Here is a 19,216-nt window from a genome sequence, read left to right on the forward strand (position 1 = left end):
ATTTATAAAAAAAATATCGATTTTTTCCTAAAAAAATTAAAAAAGAATAAACATAAATTTCATTAATATTTCTACATTTTATCAGTTTACATCATTTCAAAATTCAATTTAGAAATGTCACTTTTATGTTGTCGAAGTTAAACAGTCTACTAAATGTATATTTTATACCACTTTCGATCTAATTACCAATTTAATTTTTTTTGAAAAACTCGATGTTTCAACATCTCCTTCTCTTATAAATAATTTTTTTTTAAATGTAAAAATACCCTTTTATAAATCTATAAGTGAATTTTCCAAAATATATATCTTTTAATATTTTAATTAGTTTTTTATTTATTTATTTTATTTTATTGAAAGTAGGTCATAAGCACTAAAATATAAGGTTGATTATCTTTTAAATGAAAAATACTAAAATTCATTTTAAAAATTTGAAACAAAAATTCACTACAGAAAAGAGTCTATGTAAAGATGGTATAATTCTTTTCTAATTTGGATAAATAATTAAGAAAAAAGGTGACACCAAATGGAAAAAGTTATATTTCAGTACTCGCAACTTTTTCAATTTATTGAAAAATATATATACATAAAAAATAGTTAAAAATATATTTTTGCACTAAAGTTTCAAGTTATCAATATACACAAAAAATTGAAGAAAAAAGGTAAAATTTACTATATAAAGTGTGACGCCTCATGTAACTTCAATTTTAGCATTTTATCAGCAACTAAATTATAGTGCTTACTTTATAAGAAAACTATGTGTATCAGTCTTGATTATTTGTAAACCTACTTGTAAGTCAGTCTAAGAATCTATCCACCTCTACATCAAAGGCCTTGGATCAGTGGACCAACTAATAGAGTGATGACTAGGGATAAGGGACTAATCACACTCTCTACATTTTAGGCTCTGTAAAACTAAAGTGGACCGTATCCCTTATAGTAGCATTATTGATACCTTCAGGGTTATGTGATGCTACAACATATGTGTTCTTAGACTATTATATGAGTTAGTGAACTTTAAACCTCATAGAATGCAACCTTCATCCCTATGCAATTCCGGTCACAATAAAAATGAACTATCCTATGTACTTGAAAGTAGAAAATGAACAAAAGAAAATGGTTATTGTACTATTTGACAAAACTTTCTCCTTGCCATAGTTAGCAACACAACATTATGATCAATGCCTTGTCCATTGGGCTAGATGCTAGATGAACCATTATTATAATACAAAATATGCATATTTTGCACCATCCTTTACCTAGTATGATTGATACCTTATATTAGTCACAACATAAAATGAATTTCATAAATACCACTCAGTACTTGCTCTCTACATAGAACCCCTTTGAATAAAGATTAACAAATTTAATCCTTTACTTTAGAAGAAGCTGAAATTTATTCAAACTCAACAACACAATGAAGACATATGAACCAAAAAAACCTTGATTTTATTGATTCATATAAGATTCTAGATAACAAGTAAGGAGAAATAACTTAAAAATCATTGGATTGGATTTCAAGATGTTTTATATCTATAGAATATGTGCATATTATCCTTTGCAAACTTTACTATAGGTAGGACATATAACTGAAATCACAACACTGCATTGCAAAATTTATGAACACTATTGCTTACTATTCACCATTGGTGAAAGATAAACTTATGAGATTCTCTAAGAATTAAATGTATTATCTATTTTTGTCTCAAGAAGGAAGAAGCTTCAAAATAAGGCCTTTATTATCCTCTTATAGAATGTATGATGATGCAACACACTTTTGGCCTTTTACAATATCAAAATTTAGGTAATCGACTAACAGGAAAAGACAAACAACTTTCTGGGATTCCTGACATAGATAGACATTCCTCTCTCTTGCTTTGCAAGTGGTAGATATTGAAATAATTTGGGATCCTCCTTTTTCTTGAGCTCCCTTATCAGATTAAAAAGTGTAACAATCTTGCAGACCTCTTGAATAGAAAGAAAGAAGATAGATATAAAAGAAGGTGTTCGCATTTTTGATGATTATGTTGTGATTGTCATTGATGGACACACACTTGCTATGAGATAACTTTTTGAATGTATGAGTTATGCTCAACCGGTATTATGTTGTAGTCTTTAGACTATCGGTGTTTTGCAGAAAGTGTTCACCGATCTCAAGCGGCATGAAGTGCTCAAGCGGTTCGAGGATCTCAAGCGGAATAGAGCAACGGAACTAAAGTGGCAGTTATCATTTTCCCAGTCTTCATTTTTGTCAACCGGTATCGGTTTAATACTTGAACCAGTATTACTCTGAGTTCCCAACTGGTAATTGGTAAGGTTGTATGAACCCGTAATACTCTGTGATGAGTTACCAATCGGTATTTTTGTGATGAGTTACCATCCACCTACACTTTGACGGTGATTTTGTGTCGTGTTACCAAATGTGTCTAGATACACTAAACCTAGAAACTTGCAATGTAATTCTATTGGACCGACATGAAATCAGATTCCTTTTTTAAGGACATCATGTCTAGGGTTTTAGGTGTTGTTAGGGTTTAAGGTGGTTGTTGAGATTGTTGCATATGAGATCACAAAAGAAGAATAGGTCTGTGTGAAGAAACAGAGTGTGAAGTGTTTGAAGACTGAAGTAATGCTAAAATGTATTAATAATGAGCTATCAAGGATCTAACCAAGCATACTGTGCTAGTATTTAGATCACTCACATCTTCGACAAGTATTGAAACCCTTAATTGGGTAGGCTTGGCAGAGCCTTTGTAAATCCTCTAACAAGGTGGTTCACAACTGTGGATCTGAAATCCTCTCACAAGGTAGTCTTTAATCAGACTTATCTCCTAATAGAGATTGAGATTCCTAACAGGATCTGTTCTGGTAAAGAACATTATATGACCTTAACCGGTCTGGTTACTATTTTGCAAATAGTTACTTGTGAGTTTCATCTCACCGTGGTTTTTCCCATTTGGGTTTCCACATCAAAATCTCTTGTGTTATGGTGATTGTGCTTCTGTGGGTGAATGTCTTATTTGTTGTTTGGTTTGCATGTGTGTTAACCGGTTTGTTTGTAAAACTGTTTTACTGGTTTACTGCTAGACTGTTTAAGTGTTTGAGTTCAGTATTTTTTGGTATACTAATTCACCCCCCCCTCTTAGTATTCATCAATTGGTATCAGAGCCATCCTTTCTATAAGTCTAACCACTTGGAAAGAGATATGGGGGAATACACTGTGAGGGAACTTACTCATCGGCTCACTCAGACTGAGCAAGCCTATGATGAACTTAAAGTCAAATATAAGGCCTCTCAGGCAAAAAGAAGAGAGCATGTTGAAAAAATGATGGATCTAACTTAAAACAGTTCTTCTGATGAAGCGGACATGGAAGCCCTAGTTCAAGAATTGGAAAAAATGAATGAATCCAATACCAACCTGAGAAAGGAGTTGGAAGGACTGACTATCCAAATGTGTCAAGAGCTTGAGAACCAGAGGAAAACTGAAAATCTAGTAAAAGACAAAGATCATGAGATCTCCAAGCTGAAGCAAGAAATAAGTTCACTTACCGCTCATCTTCAAGAAAGCAAAGTGGAAAAAGAAGAAATACAAGGCGAACTAAACTTGGCTATCTTTGAGAATGCAATCTTGAAGGAATCTAATGCTACTATTTCCAAAGAACTCACTGAGTCAAAGGAAATACTTGCCAAATTCAATAAGAGCACTGTTAAGCTAGAGCAAAAGCTTGAATCAACTAAACCGGTAAAGAATACTAATGGACTTGGTTTCTCTGAATATGAGGAAGGTGAGACCTCTTGAACAAAAGATGGAGCATCAAAGAAGCAAATGACAAGAAAGGATAAAGGTAAGCAAAATTTCAAACCTGTTTGCTTTAATTGTCTCAAGAAAGGACACACTGCCAACGTATGTAGAAGGCTTACAATAATTTTCCTTATTTTCTAAACGATAAGCCTAGACCCAATAGATTCAATGGTAATTGTTATGAATGCAACAAGTTTGGGCATAGAGCATTTGAATGCAGGTCTATCTTGCACAACACCGGAAGGTATCCTCAAAGGAGTCAAGGATTTTTTCCTGAACCCTCTGGGAACCGGAATCCAAACCGGTTTAATACCTATAATCATCAGTCAGGTAGCGGTGGCTACCAAGAGGCAACCGGATGGAGAGCAACCTATTTGATTTGTCATGGTAGTGGTCACACTGCTGCAACATGTAGAAGAAAGAATGGAAACATGAACAATGGACCTTGGAGATCACCTGGAATTGTTTTCTATCATTGCAACAAACTGGGTCATACAGCAAGATTCTGTAGAATAAGAAAGAATATATCGGATGATATATTAGTCACTCCGGAAGGAAAGATTGATGTTGAAACTATTCAAACAGATATAAAGAAAGCATGGAAAAAGAAGCCAGAAGAAGTGATTCAAGAAGAACTGGTTTTTGCACCTAGTGGGGAAGTTACTGAACCAGCAAACTAAGCATCAAAAAAGCTTAGGGGGAGCAAACGGTGAAATGTTTCGAACCCCAGGTTTACACCGGTAAAAGACCTTAACCGGTATGTGATACCTGTCATTTGGCAGAAGACCGAAAATGGTAAAAGGCAAATTAGGGTTTATGCCCTAATAGTGGAGCATTTATTATGGTAGGTGAAAGAATTTGTTTAAAAGGAATTTTCAAGTCATTTTTCACTTATCATTTTTTGAGCAAAGAAGTTTTCAAGTGCAGAGCGATGAAAGGCGATTTGCATTGTGATTCAAAGAATTTTTCAAAACCTTGAAGAAGAATCTGAAGCTAATATCTGTTGGTCAAGTGTAGAACACAAAGCGATATTTCAACAACCAAAGTAGTGTGTGGTGAAGTGGAATCTGCAAGCCCTAAATTTTGATTTACAAAGGCATTTTTCAAATTTCTCTGTTTATCATGGCGTCCGCATCACACTCTAGTTCTAGTGCACCCATTGATTTAGTAGATTTCATCCAACGGAAGGCAAAATATAATGCCCTATCCCAAGTACCCGCTGGTGTCATAGTCAAGGAAGGCATTTCATATTATATTGACTGCAAAATTGAAGACCTAGGATCTCTAATGATCCATTCTTAGTTAAGCATATTCTGTGAAAAGGACAAGAAGATCAAACTGGAATTCAACATCTTGGAAAAGAAAAAGCTTCACAATGTGGTCTATTTTCTTGAAGAGTTTATAGATGATCACATCCGCATCATTCTGAGCAGAGTGCACAGTGACAAAATGTATTTAGAGTGGACACATGACATCACACCAGAAGCGATTCATGCCGTCACCAGTTTCTGTAACGTCGGTGAAGTGCCAGCCCTAAGGAAGATCAGCAAGACTGAAATGACCAAGTTCACTGGTTCTGTGAGCGACCAATGGGGGATGACCATCAATCCCATCAAGGACAATCTGGTCAAGTATGCCTACATGGTAATAGGTTACCGGACATTCTATGCTAGCAGGATCAACTCTGTCTCTGCTGCAGCGGTAAATGTTGCCTACAGGATGATCAAAGAAGATGCCTCATTTGATTTATGCACCTATATGCAAAGGCAACTTCTGGTGAATCTAAAGTCGATTAAACAGGACAATGCCTTGAGATTTAAGTTTGGACAACTATTGGTTGGGTTGTTCTTCTACTTCCAAGGTTACTTCCTAGGAGTTGGAGATATTCAATGGTCTGTCGACCAACCGGTTACAAAGCAAATCAAAGAGAGCCTTCAAGCAGTTGGAACTAGTTATTCAGAAGTTCTAAACAAATACTTTGATGAGTTCAAATGCAAAATGAGTCAAAGGGTGAGAATATCGAGTGATATTGTCAAGAAGTATGAAGATGACATATGCTTCACCATCAAAGTACATGAGTGCATAATGGAGGCGGTTGAGCCTAGACAGGAAGAAGTGGAACCCATGGGATATGAGGTAATGTATGGCATGCTTGATGGGTATGCCTCTACCCTACTCGCCTCACCCCTTGATCCAAAGGAGAAGAGAACCGACACCTATTTGGAAAGGGTTACACCAGTTGAAGAACCTTTAGTAAAGAAGGGAAAGGCAATGCCTTCAGTATCGACACCGGTTACTACAGCAAGTCCCAAAGTGACCAAGCGATCACCAGCAAAGAAGAAACTGAAAGTTGCACCCGCAAAAGTATTTGAAAGAAAGTGGAAGGCAAAAGGCAACACACCGGACTCAGAGGACATTGTGTCTGAAGAACAGCCTAAGAAGACTAGGCAAATGAGGAAAAATACAAAGACAACCAGCAATGAACCGACAACATCAACACCGGTAAATATTGATATTTCCTCCTACAAACCTTTGACACATTGTCAAAGAACTATTAAGAATATTAGAAGAAAAGTGCTTGGTGATTTGAAAGAGTGCTTTGATGATTTTAATGATGATGAAAAGGAAAAATTTGAATAGGAAGTCATTAAATATTTATGTATTAATGACCGGTGGCCATCAGAAATTAAATTTGAGACACCTGATTCTTTATATAATTCTTTAGATAACAAATGGTGCATTGCCATAGAGAAGGAATAGGAAATAAGAGAGGAAGTGTTTGCACAATACTTTCCTGATGTGCCTAAATTAGAACTTTACGAAGTTGTGGAAAAATATAAAGGCATCTTCTTCATGAGAAGAAGGAGACTCCTGTTACTAGAGGGAAAAGTCCCTGAAGTGGTAAAAGATACCCACTCCCTTGCTCAATCCGCTCTAAAGTTGCATCAAGTGGCTGAAGCCAATAGGAAAGCTGAGCAAGAATCAAAAATCAATAAACCGGATGAGGTATATGACAGTGAAGAGGAACCAGTCACTGATCAAATGGAACCCATTGATGTTGATGCCTTGAATGGTGAAGATGTTACTCCAGGTACACCAACAAAAGCGGTAGGACAGGAGAAACAGGCAGAGGAAGAGAAGAAGCAACAGGAAGAAGAAAAGAAGAAACAGGTAGATGAAGAGGAAAAGAGAAAAGAGGGGGAAAAGAGAAAAGAAGAGGAAAAGAGAAAAGATGAGGAGAAGAGGAAACAGGAAGAGGAAAAGAGAAAAGAAGAGGAGAATAAGAAACAAGAGGAAGAGAAGAAGAAGAAGGAAGCGGAAAAGAAAGAAGAAGAGAAGAGGGAAGAAAAGAAAAGAAAGATAGAGGAAGAGGAGAAAAAGAAGGCAGAAGAGGACAAGCTAAGAGCTAAAGAGAAGGAGGAAGCGACACAGAGCACAAAGGTGGAGACCCCAAAGGCAATCGGTAGTCAAGCCAAACCGACTGACATTACCTGTCCCATTGACCTCCAATCTGCAAATGAATCGAAGCTGCCACAAAGCATTAAGCTTGCCCAAGAATGACTAGAAGTGATAAGGAGGAAGAAGGAGCAAGACATGATTCAAGCTGCGGTGGAAACTCTTACTAGTTTGATACTCGGTACCAACCTCCCTAGTATTGATTCCTCTCTGGCCCAACTAAAACTCTTATGCACAGTTGTGGAGGACTAGGTACAAAGCCTGGAAGAAGTTGCTGAAGCCAGTGCACAAAAGAAGCATCAAAAGGCTCTGAACACTGCCTTGGTGAAGAAGTTGAATGAGCTTCGGTCAGAACTTCAAAAAGCACATAAAGACATCAGGGATGCTCTGGATGAGGGGAATCTGATGCTCAGTAAGATAAGCCAACCCCATTTATTCTGTGATGATGTGCTTGCTCAAAAAGAAAAACTACAATCTGACTTGCAGTTATTCATAAGCACCTTCAAGCCACCATATGATTCCTTCACCGCTTATGGGCAAACCGTCCAATGGTTTCAAATCCAGTCTACAGGAATAGAGCAAGAGATCAACAACCGGACACGAGATTTGCAGGAACTTCAACTGGTTCTACTACCAAGACTGCAAATACTCCAGAAATGCTATCTCAATCTAGATGCCCTAACGGTCACTCAAGAGATGAGTACCTTGGATGCCATGGAAGAACAGGTCTATCAGATGCAAACAGAGAATGAGGTTGCTACCTCATTGATTGAGTCATGGTCCTTATCCATGAAGCAATTTATGCAGGACTTTAAATCAATTTTTGACAAGTTTCACTCTTTATTGTCATAAACACTTATTATTTTAATGCTAATGGAAGGAAGGGTTTTTTCAGCTATATTTTGTCATTGTTGGCAAAGGGGGAGAAGTATTCTTGTATTTAAATTTTGATGCATGCTATGTATACTTTCATGTTTATCTCTGTAAGGTTGTATGAACCGGTAATACTCTGTGATGAGCTACCAACTGGTATTTTTGTGATGAGTTACCATCCACCGACACTTTGACTGTGATTTTGTGTCGTGTTACCAAATGTGTCTAGATACACTGAACCTAGGAACTTGCAATGTAATTATATTGGACCAACATGAAATCAGATTCCTTTTTTAAGGACATCATGTCTAGGGTTTTAGGTGTTGTTAGGGTTTAAGGTGATTGTTGAGATTGTTGCATATGCTATCACAGAAGAAGAATAGGTCTGTGTGAAGAAACAGAGTGTGAAGTGTTTGAAGACTGAAGTAATGCTAAAATGCATTAATAATGAGCTATCAAGGATCTGACCAAGCATACTATGCTAGTATTGAGATCACTCACTTGTTGATTACTCACATCTTCGACAAGTATTGAAACCCTTAACCGGGTAGGCTTGGCAGAGCCTTTGTAAATCCTCTAACAAGGTGGTTCACAACTGTGGATTTGAAATCCTCTCACAAGGTAGTCTTTAATCGGACTTATCTCCTAACAGAGATTGAGATTCCTAACAGGACCTATTCTGGTAAAGAACATTGTATGACCTTAACCGGTCTGACCTTAACTGGTCTGGTTACTATTTTGCAGATAGTTACTTGTGAGTTTCATCTCATCGTGGTTTTTCCCATTTGGGTTTCCACGTAAAAATCTCGTGTTATGGTGATTGTGCTTCTGTGGGTGAATGCCTTATTTGTTGTTTGGTTTGCATGTGTGTTAACTGGTTTGTTTGTAAAACTATTTTACCAGTTTACTGCTAGACTATTTAAGTGTTTGAGTTCAGTATTTTTTGGTATACTAATTCACCCCCCCCTCTTAGTATTCATCAATTGGTATCAAAGCCAACCTTTCTATAAGTCTAACCACTTGGAAAGAGATATGGGGGAATACACTGTGAGGGAACTTACTCATCGGCTCACTCAGACTGAGCAAGCCTATGATGAACTTAAAGTGAAATATAAGGCCTCCCAGGAAAAAAAAAAGAGAGCATACTGAAAAACTGATGGAGCTAACTGAGAACAGTTCTTCTGATGAAGCAGACATAGAAGCCCTAGTTCAAGAAGTGGGAAGACTGAATGAATCCAATACCAACCTGAGAAAGGAGTTGGAAGGACTGACCATCCGAATGTGTCAAGAGCTTGAGAACTGGAGGAATACTGAAGATCTGGTAAAAGACAAAGATCATGAGATCTCCAAGCCGAAGCAAGAAATAAGTTCACTTACCTCTCATCTTCAAGAAATCAAAGTGGAAAAAGAAGAAATGCAAGGCGAACTAAACTTGGCTATCTCTGAGAATGCAATCTTGAAGGAATCCAATGCTGCTATTTCCAAAGAACTCATTGAGTCAAAGGAAATACTTGCCAAATTCAATAAGAGCACTGTTAAGCTAGAGCAAAAGCTTGAATCAGCTAAACTGGTAAAGAATACTAATGGACTTGGTTTCTCTGAATACGAGGAAGGTGAGACCTCTGGAACAAAAGATGGAGCATCAAAGAAGCAACCGGCAACAAAGGATAAAGGTAAGCAAAAGTTCAAACCTATTTTCTTTAATTGTCTCAAAGAAGGACACACTACCAATGTATGTAGAAAAAGGGCTTACAATAATTTTCCTTATTTTCTAAACGATAAGCCTAGACCTAATAGATTCAATGGTAATTGTTATGCATGCAACAAGTTTGGGCATAGAGATTTTGAATGTAGGTCTATCTTGCACAACACCGAAAGGTATCCTCAAAGGAGTCAAAGAGTTTTTCCTGAACCCTTTGGGAACCAGAATCCAAACCAGTTTAATACCTATAATCATCAGTCAGGTAGCGGTGGCTGTCAAGTGGCAACTAGATGGAGAGAAACCTGTTTGATTTGATGTGACACTCATCCGGTGGCTTTTTATGGTTCATTATTGGTTTAGGGTTGTCATTGATGGAAACTCTTCCTAGAGATTTGATGTGGTAGCCATAATTCTTCTTAATCGAAAGCGGATGTTAATTGGTAGCCAGTTAACTGGTATTTTAGGATAGACAGAGCAATTTTGGATCGAGAAGCTTTTCGATGATTGCGGTACATTGAATCATATTTGGAATGATTGAGATGACATAGAGACATCATTTTATTGTTGTTTTGGTGATCCACATATATCTTTGGTGATCCGGTCAAGCCGACATGTGACTACATGTTATATTTGTAGGCTGACATGGTAAATGATCTATTTTGTGATTGTTGGTATATAAGTTTGGTGTGGATGATTTTTTTAATGGATGGAATGATTGTATGCGAGTAAGTGGTGATCAAGAATCCATTTTCGTGCAATTTCACGTGGGCATTCTTGATTTGGTAGCTGACTAAGACAGTGATCAGGCCAAAACAGAGCAAATCAGTAAAAGAGATTTAGTCAATATATTTGGCACTCAACTGGAACTCATCCAAGCATTGCAGATGCTATTTTGGAGTTCATTTACTATAATTCATCATTGTAACTAATCAGTAAGGTAGTGAGCCTTCTGAGGTTGTATCCCTCATTATATTTGAGCAGTGAGCTCTAGGCAGTGTACCTGAATGCTTGTGCATTCTCCATATTGTAATATTGTTTTACTACTGGCCATAGTGGAATAATATTGTGAATTCAAATCCCACAGTGGTTTTTCCCATTTGGGTTTCCACGTAAAAATCTGGTGTTATGCTCTTGTGGTTGGTTGTTCTATGTTTCTGTATTTCAGTTTCATTTGTATGCTTCTGGTGGTTTAAGGTTAAGTTTTAAAATCTATCAATTGATAGATCATTGATTCACCCTCCCCCCTCGTAGTGATCCCTAATTCCAACATTTCCCTATGCTCCTTTATGGCCTGTGGCGTGGCAGGGAATACCAACATCCCTTTGTTCCATCTTACCCCGCAACTGTTTCTTGTGTGCATCGAAGAACATGCAGGGTGGCAGGAGATAGCTATTATATTTCATATTTGGATGTTGGGGCCCATGTGCCACACAAGCTCCAACATGGACCAACCACAATCTTTCAACTTAGCATGTCAGCATGGGTCAACCCTGGTCACTAATTCATGTCATGGCTTGTCGGCAAGAGCTAAGACTTTAGCACTCCCTTAAAATCATCTTATCGAACTTCAATGTTACATCAAACTCCCTTGCTTATCGCCAAGACCACCAAAAATGGATTATTGGTAGGAAAATTTGACTTCAGTTAACTACTTGGATAGACTTACTGAAACCCAAAGTCACACCAAAACAGGTCGTCACCAAGATTCAAAAATGTCTCATTGTCACTACAGCGCTGCAGAATTAGCCTGGTCACGCATCTACGTTTAATCGCACAATCACGTGAAGATCACAACTGCTGATTTATTGCAAATTGATTGCATAATGTTGTATATGGGAGACAAGTTGGTGTAGTCAAGGTAGGGAGTGTTGGCATTTGGCATAACTGATGTAGATCAGGTCATGCAGTTGAAGTTGGATGACTGCACCGGTAAAGGACATAAGTATATTTGTGATGAAGAGATTGAGATTCTATGAATAGATAACATGATTATTTATTTGTGTTTTCATTGCTGGCAACTGGTGTTCTTGATTTTTTGTTTTTTCATCTAAGTAATTTGGTTTATTGGAAGACAGGGTTTACTGGCAATGAGCTAAAGTCTGTGAAATAGGACTTTAACCGGTAAAGAAAAATTGTTTTGATTGTATCGGTCGATTGGTGATGATTGGTGATTTGTGGTTTGGATGGTGAACTTATATCATGGAAAGGTGCATATGACCATAACCAAAACTTTTGATGATTATCAGAAGGTGTGTTTCAAATTTTTTATGAAGTTTTGCTAAGGTTTTAGTAAGGTTTAAGGACCAGTGAAGAAATCATCAAACCGGTAATGATTTCTATTATGATGGTGATCGACAATGAGTCTACATAAAGTTGGTAACACAACACAACCCACATGAAAGATTTAATAGCTGTTTTGGCATGATTCAAGGAAGATTTTCTTGGGAATCAGCAAAATGCTTAGTAGAGTATTTTGAGGATACAGATCGGATTTCCGTGATGAGTTATGACCAATCAATGATTGATATTGCATTACAATATGCTGTTATGATCTGGATAGTGATCTACGATGATATTTTGTGATCTTATTCTAAATTCATGATGTAATTAGGTTTTGTGGCCAACCTAGTTTAGATGGCTATTTAGGTTGACACAGTTGATGTTTATTGTGTCGGCGGTCTTAGAGAATGTGTTAAGTCATCCAAGTGAAGTGTGAAACCTTCCTGAGACTTGTAGAGTGTTGTGCATAACTGGATCTAATCAAGCAAGTAGAGAAGTGCAAGTAAGAGATTATTTTCTTACTGTTATTCCCTAACAGTTGCAACAGGTTAAATACCTTGACCGAGTAGGTTCTAACATGCCTTAAACATTTAAGTCCCCTAACTAGGAAGCTCTCAAAAGAGTGTTAAATCCTCTCATGAGGTTGATCCTAACAAATCATCAAGATCCTAATCGAGTTGCAAGGAAAATCCCCTAACCGGGTGACTCCTAATAGGGTCTGCTCTTAACCAGGCGTATTGTAAGCTCCTAACAGGGCATACTTCAAAAGAGTACAAATATTTGCGGGTGCCAACTCTCACCATGTTTTTTTCCTATTTGAGTTTCCACGTCAAAAACTTATGGTGTTTATAAGTGGAATGCTTTTCATGTGATGTTCTTGTTTATATTTCATTTCATGCATTATTTCTAAGACACCGGTTATGAAGTTTATCAGAGGTTACTGGTACTGATAAGAAGTTGTTTGAGAAAGTATTTGATCTTATTGATAAGGTTAATGAGTTGGTAATTGATCAATTTAATATGATTAATTTGGTGGTGAAAGTATTGGTAAATGATTTGATTAATGTGTTAAGCAAATCTGATAAAGGTATTCGATCTTATTACAGAAGTTGAGATATTTGTTAAATGGTTTTAGATCTGAGATAAGCTAAAATAAGTTTGATTTTGAGTTAAACTTTGAATTGGTCTTAATATTGATTCACCCCCCTCTCGGTATTAACCGGATCCTCATAGGATCAACAAGGAGATCCAATGAAGGACAACCCAACCTTGTAGCCTAACACAAAAACCATGCAAAGCATACCGGTAACCAGTAGCACAATGTCAAAAATAGCATAAAGAACAACCTAAAGCAACACAAAATACATAACCGGTAAACAATATGAACTATTCTTATTATAGTCTGAAGAATTACACATGCCACATGGTGGATCATAGTCCAGGAAACAAACAATGCTTACAACACAATAATAAGATCTGGAGATCATCCACATATCAAATCAGCCTCCGGAAACAGTCTATCGATTCTACCCTAATCTGGACCTTAGCCTTCTGGCCTCAGTCCACCAGATCTATATCTTTTCTTGATCTCTAAACTCTATCTTCAATCTTCCAACTTCCGTCATCTCAAATGATTCACAAACCTTCATTTATGCCATCTGCAAATAATTACAACTCGATCAAGTTGGCCCAAAGACCAACCAATTCATGAAACATGCAATGGTAACATGTCGGTTCAAATCACTAAGAACAACTTCCAAAATGCATAAAACAATGTGCAGTCCTCTGGGAACATCGGATACGACACAAGAAACATAAATCAATGATTCGTAAGTACGAAGATCAACCACAACCCAATCCAACTTCGCTCAACACACTACCAGAATAACCAGTAAGAACATATCAATCAAGCCAATACCAGAAGCGATAACTCACTGGGATTAAATCCAAATGCCATGAAACTCAAACACGAACAAGACTACAAACACAAGGGAATAAACCCAAAGCCACAACACTAAACACTCAAACATAAAGAAAATCCATGATCTCAAACAATTCCATTGAAAATTGGCCAACCAGTAAGAACTGGACCAGTGCTCTTGCATCAGAATCTTGGGTTAATTGAAAAGTGAGTCCCATCAATTGATCTAGTTCGGTGATCTGTCAGTAGGTACTTGCAACTGCCTCAGGGGGTTCAACGATCTGACTACAGCTTCTAGTTGCCTCTCCATGATGATCTACCAGTCCAAACTATAGCCCGCCTCAATCAATGATCTACTCAAGTATTCACCCACTAACTGCCTCAAGCTTAAGCTCTAGGATTGGTGATCTACCTGCAAACCTTTCTCTACCTCACATTTGACGATCTGAATAAGTCCACAAGTTGCCTCAATTTTCTCTCCAACCAACCGGTGCACAATCAACACTCTGTCCAACAATAGGTTCACAAACCAGCTCTGATACCACTTGGTGCAGTCAAGGTACAAAGATCCAATGAAGGACAACCCAACCTTGCAACCTAACACAAAAAATATACAAAGCATACTAGTAACTGGTAGCACAATGCCATAAATAGCAGAGAGAACAACCAATAGCAGCACAAAATACATAATCGTAATAAACAATATGAACAATTCTTATTATAGTCTGAAGAATTACACATGCCACATGCTGGATCGCATTCCAAGATACAAAAAAGGCTTACAACACAATAATAAGATCCGCATATCATCCACATATCAGATCGGCCTCTTGAAATAGTCTATTGGTTCTACCCTAATCCAAACTGCAGCCTTCTGGCCTCAGTCCACCAGATTATAATCTCGTCCAATCTACATCTTCGCTTGATCTCTAAATTTTGTCTTCGATCTTCCAACTTTCATCCTCTCAAATGATTCACAAACCTCTATTTATACCATCCACAAATAATTACAACTCAATCAAGTCGGCCCAAAGACCAACCAGTTCATGAAACGTGCAACAGTAACATGTCAGCTCAAATCACTAAGAACAACTTCCAAAATGCATAAAACAATACGCGGTCCTCCAGGAACATTGGACATAGCACACAAAACATAAATCAATGATCCACAAGTCACGAAGATCAACCATAACCTGATCCAATTTCTCTCAACACACTGCTAAAATAACCAGTAAGAACATATCAATCGAGCCAATATCGGAATCAATAACTCGTCGGAATTAAATCCAAATGCCATGAAACTTGAACACGAACAAGACTACAAAAATAAGGGAATAAACCCAAAGCCACAATGCTAAACACTCAAACAAGAAGAAATGCCATGATCTCAAACAATTACACTAAAAAATGCCCAACTGGTAAGAACTAGACTGGTGCACCTGCATCACAAGTGCATTGGGCCCACCTCATACATGCATCAATAGGTACCCATTAGGAAACTATTCATTGGTCCACCTAGGCCATGACTTGTTCAAGTGGGGCCCTTCTTTCTTTTGTTCGGCATTCACTTCTTTTGGTGAGACATCATCCTTTGGAAAGACTCTCTATGGCCATGGTAGACTTTTGATGTCTTACCAAAATCGATACTTCAGTAAGATGGAAAACATCTCTCCTTGATAAGTTAATTTTTGGTGAGATTGTACTTTTCGGCTGGATTTCTTTTGGCTTTAATAGACCTCTGTTGTAACATTGACCTTCATGTTTTCGTGAGACATGGGAGGTGTCTCTTCGATAACCCCCTTTTTGGCATGACTTCGACTTTTGGCAAGATCATGATTTTTCATCCTGATAGCTTTTATTGCTATGTCGATATGATTTTTCCTGTGTACAAGGAGTTCATTTTTGGTGTAACCAAATTAAGTATTGGCGAAATCCTACTAGGATATAAGATTTCATTTTGTTTTTCAAATAATTCGAACATGGTTCAAGTAAAAACTCAAAGGCTTTGTCAGGATTTTTGTTTATCTGGTCTAGATTGTCTTAGGCTAGAAAACACATTGAATTATAATACCCTCACAAGGTAGAGGTTGTCAAGGGGTAATAGTCATTTTTCACGAGAAAGGGCATAGAATCATTAGCCAAAATTTGGAGGTCCCAACATTTTTAATCTCTCCTTAGAGGTTGTGTAATTCTTCTCATTGTCCTTAAACTTGGGGGGCAATGATCTCTCTCTCTCTCTCTCCCCCCTCTCTCTCTCTCTCTCTAAGGATCTACTTTTCCTTTGTTGAACAATGTTTTCTTATAATTTGATGTCATTCCTTGTGTGAAGTTGTTGTTTGCTCAAGGATTCTCTCTTATACAAGAGGTGTAAGTCCTTGGTTATAACCTCTTCTTCACTTGGCAATGAATATGGGTAAAAGAACAATGTTGTGTCACCCTTTTATAAAGGAAGTGGCCAACACAACTAAAACTCTTTAACTTCGACCGCATAAAAGTGACATTTCTAAATTAAATTTCAAAATAATGTAAACTAATCAAATGTAGAAATATTAATAAAATTTATGTTTGTTATTTTTAAAAAAAAAATTGATATTTTTTTTATATATTCAAAGACAGATTTTTTATTGCTAAAAAATGCTGAAAATTAGGGGTTCTAGTCGGCATCACCAAAAAAAATGAAAACAAACTTTTTTTCTTCTAATTTTAATTTTTCAAATAGAGGACATGTATATGCAGTACAAAAAAAATAAATTTAATTTTTGCCGTATAATTTTCTCATAATAATATTTTAAAGTCCAACATAGCTGAATTTGGTAGTTTTCATTCAACGTCACCTTTTGTCTACTAGATTTATCATTATCAAAAAAAAAATTAGACCCTTTTGGAGAAAACTTTCTTATCTAGTGAAAAATATTTTTTTCAATTTTTTTTTATACCATTTAATATATTTTTTTAAATTTCAAATCAACTTCTTTTTTAACTTAAAAAAACCTACTTGCAATGTTTAAAAAATAAAAAATATTAAAATTAATTAAAATATTAAAGAAATTATATGTCCAGATTCCTCACTTCGAGCTCTACAATAGGGTATTTTTGTAAAAAAATATTCCGCCTAAAGAAAAATTGAGCAAAAGTGAAAAGTTTCAAAAATGTAGGCAAAATAGGTGATTTGGCTGCCAAATCACCTGCCATATAGGTTTCTTTCACAGGGGCTTCACTTAGTGAACCTGGGTTATAGCACGTGCGTTCATGGCATACTAAAGATTCCCCCTATTTTCCAAATTTTTTTTCCTAAACTCCTTTTTTGTCACCCCCTCACAATGCATAGCTCGAATTTAAAGCCCCCTATTTTCACCAAATATTGTATTTTTCATAGCTCGAATTAAAACCCCCCTATTTTCACTGATAGGGAATATATTGTACCCTCATTTTTGGGATATTAAACCCCTCAATATGAATGAATGTGATATAATATTTCCTATCCAATGAAGCCCCTGTGGGTGAGTTCGGTCGAACAATTTCAAGCTGGCTATGGTCACCCAATCGACCAAGTGACAAAATGTCATTTTTTTTTGTTTTTTTTTGGTCTTTTTTCACAAATTCAACTAGAGTTAATTTGAAGGTCATCTTGAACTTACTTTTGTGAGCAAATTTTGAAAGGCATTATTTTATCCAATTTTATATTTTTTTATGTTAATTTTAATTTATTAATATAGAGAATGATTTAATATTTATATTATGTGTTTGACATATTTGTTTTAAATAATACCAAAAAAATAGAAAAAAAAATTAGATGTAAGTTTGTCTTTTCTTTTCTAGTTTAATTAGGTGCACATATTTTTTTCATTTTGGGGTTAATTAACTTGCTTGAAGTGTCTTGTGCCTTTGGCATGCTTTGTGTTTAGATAGAACCCTAAAGGTGATAACAAAAGTACCCTCTCCTCTCATCTTTCATTAGAAATTGGGTGTAAAAGAAATTGTTATTATCTTCTTTTTAGGTAGAAGGGTCTACCTATTAGACATAATGTGCCATTGAGAGGAGACGGGGGGGGGGGGAGGGGGGGGGGGGGGTGAATCAGTGGTTTACAAAATTTTCCCTTTATCTACCCTATGTGTGAATACCAGTTATCATCCTATTACCTAGTGTGTCTACTAGTATGATAAATCAAGACAATGCAATGCAAGCATACACAAGGGCACATCCCATAACACCAGTATATATGAGGAAAACCTAAGATGGGAAAAACCTCGGTGAGAAATGTTGCTGGAGTCTACTGCTCCAATCCAGCCTCATCATGAAATACTTCAATTACAACATTTAGGGCACCAACCCAAGGAGTACCACTCCTGCAGTTTATGGGCACCAACCCAAAGGAGCTACAACCCCTATTGTTTATGGGCACCAACCCAAAGGAGCTACAACCCCTACACTGAGCACCAACCCAGTGATCTTCAAAGAATCATTATCAAATACAAAAGTAATAACCTATTATAAGTGAATCTTGCAACCACTACTTATAATTTCTCTACTGGTATCACCCCTTCTCTGCCTTACCAGTTCTTTACTCTTCCTGTCACTTTGTCTCTCTTTAGCTTTTTGCTGGATCACTATCTTCTACTCTCTGCTACACTCTTTTGTTGCTGCCTTACCGGATCAATTCTACCGGTTACCTTTCTTCTCCTTTTTCTCTGTCGAATCTTCTCTTCACTTTCTCTACACTTCAACACTCTCTACTGTCTTCCAGCTGATTCTAGCATTTCCAGTTGTCTTGAGTGATACTCTCTTGCAACTTGCTAGTTGCTTTAACCTAACCGATTAAACCTTCGCTAAAACCTATTACCGGTTGTCTCCCTTCTCGTCGATCTCTATGACCCTCTTCATATATCACTCTTCATCTACTTCTTTATTCGACCTTTGGCATTTCTTGGCAGCGTCTCTCTCAGAGGCAACAATAACTTCTATCTTCAGCCTACATATTTATGATCAGACATTCTCGCCAAAAGGAACATTCAAACTTGGCGCCTTAGGGTTTCTCCTACTAAACACAAGGCACATAGAATCCAATCAAATCTCCTTCTAGAGATCGATCACCTGCAACAAATCAATCAAGCTTCACCAATCTCGTAGCTTCCAATACATGTTTTTTAAGTTCAGCAAACACGACCCTGTATGTCGACCTGCATC

This window comes from Cryptomeria japonica, chromosome 10 (assembly GCF_030272615.1).
Source record: "Cryptomeria japonica chromosome 10, Sugi_1.0, whole genome shotgun sequence".
Lineage (NCBI taxonomy): Eukaryota > Viridiplantae > Streptophyta > Pinopsida > Cupressales > Cupressaceae > Cryptomeria > Cryptomeria japonica.